We start from the raw sequence: 10,178 nt of genomic DNA on the forward strand, positions 1-10,178 counted from the left end.
CTGGCGTTTGGGAGCAAATTGCTTATTGTCATTTACTCCCATACGTTACCAGATTTTCATTCAAACCAATCAACTAGTTGGATGGTTGCACAGAAAATGTTTAGGTGTGTACCCAGCTTAACACAATTTGCACATGGAAATGAATTTTGGGGCCAAATATAACAGCCTACGATTTGCGGGAGCCAGTGAGATAGTCATTAGATTTAAAGCAGCAATTATTTTAAAGGCCAAACCAACATTGTTTTGCCTTTAAAGTTAATGCCGCTTTAAATTTAATGACTATCTCGCTAGAATTGTGTTGACTCCCGCAAATCGTGGTATTTTACATTTGGCCCTTCGGCTTCAACACAACACATTGCAATATGTGCAATAATATGTTACAACGCCATCATTTATTAAGTTAACCCTCATAAACCCCTAATGTAAACAATTAATTCTAAAGGAACACTACAGTAAAATAATTCCTGGTCTTATGATGGTTCTTGTTATTAAACTACACTCAAGTCACAAAAAGATATCATATTTATGTCTTAATTGCTGATCTTTCTTACACCAGTTTCTCTATATATATCGATCACAGCAGGTGTTATGTCACTGCCCAATTTACAAATGTGTGTACCTACTGCCACTGCAACACTTACCTTTTATTCACTGGACATGACAAATACAGTCAGGTCCATAAATATTGGGACATTGACAGAATTTTCATATTTTGGCCTCTATTCACCACCACAATGGCTTTGAAATGAAACAAACAAGATGTGATTTAACTGCAGACTTTCAGATTTAATTTGAGGGTAATTACATCCAAATCAGGTGAACAGTGTAGAAATTACAACGGTTTCTATATGTGCCTCCCACTTTTTAAGGGACCAAGAGTAATGGGACAAACTAAACAATCCTAAATCTAACTTTCACTTTTTAATACTTTGTTGCAAATCCTTTGCAGGCAATTACAGCCTGAAGTCTGGAACGCATAGACATCACCAGACGCTGGGTTTCATCCCTGGTGATGCTCTGCTAGGCCTCTACTGCAAATGTCTTCAGTTCCTGCTTGTTCTTGGGGCATTTTCCCTTCAGTTTTGTCTTCATCAAGTGAAATGCATGCTCAATCAGATTCAGGTCAGGGGATTGACTTGGCCATTGTATAACATTCCACTTTTTAGCCTTAAAAAACTCTTTGTTTGCTTTTGCAGTATGCTTCGGGTCATTGTCCATCTGCACTGTGAAGCGCCGTCCAATGAGTTCTGAAGTATTTGACTGAATATGAGCATCACTTCCGAATTCATTCTGCTGCTTTTGTCAGCAGTCACATCATCAATAAATACAAGGGAACCAGTTCCATTGGCAGCCATACATGCCCACGCCATGACACTACCACCACCATGCTTCACTGATGAGGTGGTATGTTTTGGATCATGAGCAATTCCTTTCCTTCTCTTCTCTTCCCATCACTCTGGTACAAGTTGATCTTTGTCTCATCTGTCCATAGGATGTTGTTCCAGAACTGTAATGGCTTTTTTAGATGTTGTTTGGCAAACTCTAATCTGGTCTTCCTGTTTTTGTGGCTCACCAATGGTTTGCATCTTGTGGTGAACCCTCTATATTCACTCTTGTGAAGTCTTCTCTTGATTGTTGACTTTGACACATATACACCTACCTCCTGGAGAGTGTTCTTGATTTGGCCAACTGTTGTGAAGGGGTTTTTCTTCACCAGGGAAATAATTATTTTGTCATCCACCACAGTTGTTTTCTGTGGTCTTCCGGGTCTTTTGGTGTTGCTGAGCTCTCTGGTGCGTTCTTTCTTTTTAAGAATGTTCCAAACAGTTGATTTGGCCACACCTAATGTTTTTGCTCTCTCTCTGATGGGTTTGTTTTGATTTTTCAGCCTAATGATGGCTTGCTTCACTGATAGTGACAGCTCTTTGGATCTCATATTGAGAGTTGATAGCAACTGATTCCAAATGCAAATGTCACACCTAGAATCAACTCCAGACCTTTTACCTGCTTAATTGATAATGAAATAATGAGGGAATAGCTCACACCTGTCCATGAAATAGCTTTTGGTCCCTTAAAAAGTGGGAGGCACATATTGAAACTGTTGTAATTCCTACACCGTTCACCTGATTTGGATGTAATTACCCTCAAATTAAATCTGAAAGTCTGCAGTTAAAGCACATCTTGTTTGTTTCATTTCAAAACCATTGTGGTGGTGAATAGAGGCCAAAATCTGAAAATTCTGTCAATGTCCCAATATTTATGGACCTGACTGTATATTCAATTAATATGAAGTAATACATACTAAGGGCCTGATTCAGCAGTGGATGCAATGCTGATGATTACGCAGTACGAGCGATGAGTTGTGATTGCATTGCGATTACGTACGCACAGAGGATCCATTCGCAAAGTGTCATGCGATCAGCATTTGGTTAAGTAAATGCAGACGTGTCTGACCATTTAATTGCCTTGGAAGTGTATAAATTAGCCATAGTGATTGCATTCACACTATGAGACCTCTCTGCCTGTAAGGAGAGCTGCAGTGTTTGCTGCTGATCAGACCTGGTGTAAATGCTGCATGACTGCTTGAATTGCGTCGATGGTACCGATGTTTACGCAGGAGTGCGACATTGGACGGATATGAGAAGGCAGTAGTGGGTGTCTTTATGTTGGCTGTGCTTTGTCAAACATTAGCATATTTTAGAAAATGCCATCCATACACGGTTGCAGTTGCAATTTCATTTGCGTCCGCTGCTGAGTGAGGCCCAATGTACTACCACCCAATTGTGAAAAATGTTTATAGTACATGTACAGTAACTTTGACAAGCAAGATGAGCCCCCCTAAGCTTACCATAATTCTCATAATGGGGCTGATTCTTAGTTGGGAATAAAACAAAACAAGCAATTAACTTTGTATTTATAACAGACCTTGTTGCAGTGCAAGGGGGGGGCAAATACATTTATGCTCCTTTATCACTCATCTGGGGGATGCCAATACTTCGTGCTTATGCATAGTAAGGTATGGAGTTGGACACTAGCTAATTGAAAAGTGGCTCCCACCCCCATATAACCCCTCCCCTTCCATCCTAAACTCAGTCTTGTTTTTAGTGCCTTGGAGTGAGGCACTGGCTAGGTACTAGCTTTTAGTTTGGTTTTATTTTGATGTTTGGTTTGGGTGCTTAGTTCCTGGCAACAGGCAACAAGCACTAACAGAGTGGGAGTTTAATAGGTTAGAGGTCTGCGTAAACCCTGTATCCCACTCTAAAGACAGACACTGAGAGAGTCACCAAACTACATAGTCCCTGGGTTTCTCTCCATGCCAGACACACATCTGAGGGTGCCGCTGGCAAAAGAGGAATGTGACACCTTATTTCCGGGCCGCTGGCAGTCTCCGGAGAACGCCGGAGGATATGATTAATCTGGTGTTCTGAGTGAACAGGATGTCGTGCCTGGCCACGCCTCTCCCAGGTATTTTACTTTCAGCAGCTCACGTGGCTGCAAAGCCATGTAGCAATCTGATAAGAGCGGCTGAAGTTCTGTGTGGAAGAGCTCACAGCAGATACTGGGGATGGATGCTAACAAGATGAGCAGTTAACTAGGATTAGGTGTATTAACCTGGTGTTTTCTGGGCCTATAGTTATATAAGCACCTTCTACTGCACTTTTTCTCAGGAATTTAGGCAATAATAATGTATACAGGAGTATATAAGATTTTTTAGGGGGAGATTAGGGATGGGCACCCCCAGGGAGAGGTTAGGGTTAGGCAACCCTGGGAGGGTTAGGTTTAGGGAGCAGTGAGGGGGGTGTTAGGGTTAGGCACCCCCGGGGGTATGGTAGGGTTAGGCACCACTAAGGGAGGGTTAGGGAGGGGGGCAGGGGAGATTGGGGTACTTACCTGCCTCTATCGGGATCTGTATCCTGTTGGTTAGCCACTGTCTAAACAGCTGCTTGCATTTCAATCCCTTTCCATCAATAAACTGGAATTAAGGGCAATTCGATATGCATTAATTCATTCTCAATGCCATCTAAGGAATATACCAGTGCGAATCCAATGAGGCAATGCCACAGCAGTTGCTTACATTAACAAGCAGGGTGGCACATGCAGCTGGAAAGCAATGGGGGAGGTTTTTTTTTATTTCAGCAATTTACATTCCGGAAGTGGACAACTGGGAGGTGGACTTCTTAAGTCACTACAGTGTGCATCCAGGGGAATAGGAATTACACCAGGAGGTGTTTGCAGAAAATAGTTGCCAGATGGGGATCTCCAGACATAGATCTAATGGCTTCTCGTCTTGACAAAAAACTTCCAAGGTACGGATCTCTGTCCCGGGATCCTCGGGAATCTGGTGGATGTCCTGACAGCACCTTGGTATTCTAGCTGGGTTACATCTTTCCTCCTCTGGTAATGTTACCAAAGGTAATTAAACGGATTCCATCAGTGGCACGACCGGGCATTCTGGTGGCTCGAGACTGTCCGCGCCGTCATTGGTACGCAATTCTTCGGATCATGTTGGCAGACGTTCCATATTGTCTGCCCCTGCATCCAGATCTGTTGCTTCAGGGTCCATGCCGTCACCCCAATTTGCCTCGTTTGGCTTTGACGGCATGGTTCTTGAATCCACTATTTTGAGGGCTAAAGGGTTTTCAGAATCTGGTGAAAACCATGATACAGACTTGCAAACCAAAAATTGTATGTGGTGTATAATAGTATAAGCCCCCTGTGTATACTATTAGGTCAAAACTGTATAGGGGGGTGCTACCACTAATCATCATAGTGTAATCCCACATATAAGATGCCTGTTAGTTAAAGTCACATGGCATATAGTGTATTCTTGAGTTTAACAGCAATATCTCTTAATATTGAAATAATTGTGCTATAATTCAACAAATAAGGTGCCTATTACTCAAGATTTACATGATAAACGGGTATTCAATATGGGTGCGATAAGTCCGTTTCTGTGAAGTTAACGCGGGAATGACATCATTTTCGGCGATGTAACTTTTACACCGTATTCAATTTCGAGTTTACGCAAAAAAAATGCGTAAACTTTTTGGCGCTATGGCTTTTCGGCGGGTGATACGTCTCCTATTTTCAATAATTGCTTAACACCGTTTCCGTATTCAATATGAAAAATGCGTAAAAGTATCGGAGTTTTGAAGTGACTTATCGCAGTTTTTTTTACGCCAATCGGAGGGTGGGGAAAAATTAGATTTCAGTAATGGGTGTATTTTTTTTTGACAAAAAACAAGTTTTTGGGACTCTTAAATCAGCGTTTTTAATATTACCTCACCACACTTCCTGGTTTGACCTCAGGAGTATTTCCTGTCACTGACAGGAAGTCAATCACTCCTGGGTAGGGACATTCAGGGAGAGGCAGCATCTGTGCAGTCAGCTGTATAAACTTTGCGTTTTCCAACACTTTTGAGGTACTTTACTTATTTTTTTATACCAGCTACAAAGATGAAGCAGCATACTGACACCATCTGGATGTTCATGGTCCGTGCATCAGTGGGGTCTCGTCTGGCCATGGACGAAGGTGGTGATCAGGAGGCAGCTCCATCGGGTGAGTTGGTCCGTGAGTCAATTCCACGCCCGCGTCAGTTTTGCACTAGACGTGAGCTGGATGGTCTCCCCGAGGTAGAAGTGATAAGGATTTATTGCTTATCTAGCTCGTTAATCTATGCACTGTATGATCAAATGGAGCCGGACCTGCAACCACGGAAGCGCTCAAACAATGCAGTCAGTGGCATGTCAAAGCTGCTGGCTGCCTTGCATTTTTTTGCGTCAGGCACTTTCCAGCCGACCCTGTCCCAAGTCGCTGGTTTTTCCCAACCAACATTTTCGCGTATTTTAACGCAGGTCCTCAAAGCATTCCTCAATTTGACGACCCAGTACATAAAATTTCCTGATCACGATAGTGAATGGAGGGAGACCAAATTTGTTTTTTTTCAAATTGCTCAGTTCCCCAACATTCTGGGCGCGATAGACTGCACCCATGTGGCTGTCCAACCACGCAGACATTCGAAGGAATGTTTTCGCAACCAAAAACATTTCCATTCCCTCAATGCCAACTTAAGAATTACCAATCTTTTGGTGGGCTTTCCTGGGTCGGCCCACGACTCCTTCGTCTTAAGCCAGTCGACATTAGCTCGGGACTTTGAGAGCAGCAAATTCCAGAACGGCTGGCTGTTGGGTGAGTAGCATTTATTTCATTTTTATTGAAAAATGTCTTAAACATTGTGTCGGAAAATAATAAAAAACTGACGTTTGTGATTTGAATTTGGCACCAAATAATTTGATGTTGGTATTTTTTTTTAGTTTTATTTTTCAAATCATGTTACGTCATTGATTACTCTAACTTCTTTTTTTTTTTTTTCTTTTAGGTGATGCGGGTTACCCCAATAAAAGCTGGTTGTTGACCCCATTATCCAATCCCAAAAGTGATGCTGAGAAAAGGTATCAGGCAGCACACATAGCATCGAGGGGTGTAATAGAAAGGACCTTCGGTGTACTTAAAAGCCGCTTTCGGTGCTTAGACCGCAGTGGCGGTGGGTTGCTTTATTCACCGGAAAAGGTTTGCAGCATTGTTAATGCATGTTACATTTTACACAACATTTGTGTTGCAAACCGTTTTCCGGTGCATATTGATCCTGAGGTTTGCCAGTATGCTGACCTTTCCTCAGCACCGCCGGAAGGTATGGATGACGGAGTCTTTTCGCCCAAGGACTGATCGAGGATTTTTTTAATTGTAAGTATTAATTTTTTTTAAATTAAGTGTATTTTCCAAAATGGGTTAATTTCAAAAACTAATATTGTTGTTCAAATTTTGTTTTGGTTGGTGTTTAGCTTGATGGGATTTTTTTGGTTTGGAATTATTGCCGCTCATTTTTTTGTTCATGTGGAAGAGTTGGTTTTTTTCCGCCAGTTGTGGAAGTTGTTTTTTGTTAAGGTACGTTTTGATTTTGAAAAACAAACAAAATATGAAATGTCATAGACAATGTGTCTTATTTTTAAATGTATCAAATTTTTCTATTTTGTAGTTCTGTTTCAAATTATTATTTTGGGATGGTTGGTTGATGTCTTTGTGCGATGGAGAAAGTATCCTGAGGCCTCTATAGTTCCCCAAGCAACCTTATCCACTCGGCTTCCATGACTACTTGTGCATGCCTCCAAAATGTGGGTCTTCATGCTGTATGTGTGTTTCCAAGGCTCGTTGCTAAGAAGAACAAAGATGCAGCACTTTGAACATGGTGAGTTGCAGTGGGTTTTTTTACTTTTTTTTTTACTTGGTGCAAATGTAAATTTGTTGGCTAATAAAGTTTTCCAGCCTTTTTATTTTGCGGTTTGTTTTTCCCTGCTACTCTTATGTTCATCTATTTCAGTTAATCGTGCTGTCGTTCGAGGACCTACCCATGGAGAGTGCATTTCACCTGAGTCCAACAATGCCCTGTCTGGCTTGAGTGCAATTGGAGAAAGTATCCTGAGGCCTCTGCAGTCCCCCAAGATAACCTTATCCTCTCGGCTTCCGTGACATCCTCTTGTCTGATCATCCCAAAGGAAGGTCTTCAAGCTGCACGGTTGTTTCCAAGGCTCAGTGCTAAGAAGAACAAAGACGCAGCACTTTCAACATGGTGAGTTGCATTGTTTTTAATTTGTTTGTTTTTTTGACTTGGCGCAAATGTAAAAGTTTTTTTTTATTTTAAATTTATCAGCCTTTGTTATCTTGTGTTTTGTTTTTCCCTGCTACTGTACTTCTATATTCATCTATTTCAGTTAATCGTACTGTCGTTCGAGGACCTACCCGTGGAGAGTGCATTTCACCTGAGTCCAACAATGCCCTGCCTGGCTTGAGTGCAATTGGAGAAAGTATCCTGAGGCCTCTGCAGTCCCCCAAGCTAACCTTATCCACTCGGCTTCCGTGACATCCTCTTGTCTGATCATCCCAAAGGAAGGTCTTCAAGCTGCACGGTTGTTTCCAAGGCTTGGTGCTAAGAAGAACAAAGACGCAGCACTTTCAACATGGTGAGTTGCAGTGTTTTTAATTTGTTTTTTTTTTTACTTGGCGCAAATGTAAAAGTCTTTTTTTATTTTAAATTTATCAGCCTTTGTTATCTTGCGTTTTGTTTTTCCCTGCTACTCCTATGTTCATCTATTTCAGTTAATCGTGCTGTCGTTCGAGGACCTACCCATGAAGAGTGCATGGCACCTGAGTCCAACAATGCCTTGCCTGGCTTGAGTGCATTTGGAGAAAGTATCCTGAGGCCTCTGCAGTCCCCCAAGCTAACCTTATCCACTCGGCTTCCGTGACATCCTCTTGTTTGACCATCCCAAATGAAGGTCTTCAGCCTGCACGGTTGTTTCCAAGGCTCGATGCTAAGAAGAACAAAGACGCAGCACTTTCAACATGGTGAGTTGCAGTGTTTTTAATTTGTTTTGTTTTTTTCAGTTTGCGCAAATGTAAATTTTTTTTTTTTTTTAATTTATCAGCCTTTGTTATGTTGCGTTTTGTTTTTCCCTGCTACTCCTATGTTCATCTATTTCAGTTAATCGTGCTGTCGTTCGAGGACCTACCCATGGAGAGTGCATTTCACCTGAGTAAAACAATGCCCTGACTGGCTTGAGTGCGATTGGAGAAAGTATCCTGAGGCCTCTGCAGTCCCCCAAGCTAACCTTATCCACTCGGCTTCCGTGACATCCTCTTGTCTGATCATCCCAAATGAAGGTCTTCAGCCTGCACGCTTGTTTCCAAGGCTCGGTGCTAAGAAGAACTAAGAGGCAGCAGTCTTATATAGGTATGCTATAGTGTCAAATAGGTTAGATGGCTTATGTTGTAAAGCAATTTGTGATATGTTTAATCTTAATGTGTTTAATCTTACCCCTTTATTTTTTACCTATACAAATGTATTCCAGAATACACCACTTCCTTTGAAAACCCACCCTGTGAAAGTCACACTCAGGACTTTTGAAGAACCTCATGGCAGACAATGTTGCGTTTGGTGAATGTATGTTTAAGCCTATGCAGTCGGAAAATCCACTTTACTAACTCTGATACCGTAAGTATTTCTTGCTACACCAATCAAATAAGAGCTTGCACCCTGCTTCTATGTTTCCAGGCTCGACGCTGATAGGATGTAAGTCGCTGCAGAATAATGTTGGGGAACTGAAGTCAAATAGAGGCATGGAGCTGTTGGTTTTTAGTAAATGTCCAATTTTAAACTCTAATTTGATGTATGTGTTTTTTTGTTTCTTATGGTGAAGTTTTGCCTGATGTCCTATGGGATTTTTTTCCTTTTTGCTTGCTGTTTTCCTGGCCATCGCCCTTTGGACAAAGAAAGTAATTGGATTACTTGAATTATAAATTTGCCTTTTCAATTATTGCTAGTAAGTATCCTCATTCTTGTGTAGTACCGTAAAAATATCTATGCCACATCGCTTCTATGATGAATTCTCCTCTCAATATCTAAAGGAGGACCTTCAATATTTGTATGCACCATTTGTTTTTGGTCTAAATTGAAGGTATTGTCAATTAATCTTATTATGGTATTTTACAATATCATTACAGTGTTAATATTTTATTTATTTATTTATTTTTTTTTTTTAACTCAGAATGGAACAAATACCTTGTGAAGATATTGACCATCAAATTACTACACTGCATAGGGGTAGCAGGGAGCACTGCCTTGTTGTGACCCTTGGAAAATAGGATTTCTTAGATACAACTAAAGGTATTTTGGGGGGGGGGGTTTTGAGAAATGTTAAACTAATTTTTATTTGAAAAAACATATAATAATTTTTATGTGAAGTAAATAGTCGTCACCGTTGGTAGTAGTGGCGTTTTTATTTTCCAAATATTAATAGATTTCTCAAGGCACAACATGTATGGCTGATATTAGCAGCAACCATGGATAATTGTGTCTGTACATTGCAATAAATGGCTAAGTAGTATGTACATATGATCTCAGTAATCTCCATTTTGGCCACTGTAGTTTGCAGCTTTTGAACGTAATGTTACCCACTGTAGACATTGGATATTTCCATTTTTATCACACCAACGTAGGTTTATCCAGAAATTTGTGTTCTAAGGTCTTTTTCCATCTTAAGTTCCTGGCCGTCTACATGTGCAGAAAGCTGTAATTTTTGACATCCAACAAAGTATGTCAGGTTTTATTTTATAATAAAGT

At 41.0% G+C, this 10,178-nt stretch overlaps 1 long non-coding RNA gene across 1 annotated transcript; it reads left to right on the top strand.

The window, feature by feature from the left end:
* Positions 1–7,803: 7,803 nt before the first annotated feature.
* LOC148542237 (uncharacterized) lies at positions 7,804–9,415 on the top strand. Its single transcript, XR_015878279.1, has 4 exons — positions 7,804–8,019; positions 8,156–8,404; positions 8,541–8,789; positions 8,908–9,415. It is a non-coding gene; the product is annotated as an uncharacterized LOC148542237 (long non-coding RNA).
* Positions 9,416–10,178: the final 763 nt, after the last annotated feature.

The sequence above is a fragment of the Taudactylus pleione genome, unplaced genomic scaffold, assembly GCF_031769625.1.
Source record: "Taudactylus pleione unplaced genomic scaffold, aTauple2 ptg000015l, whole genome shotgun sequence".
NCBI classification, from domain to species: Eukaryota; Metazoa; Chordata; class Amphibia; order Anura; family Myobatrachidae; genus Taudactylus; species Taudactylus pleione.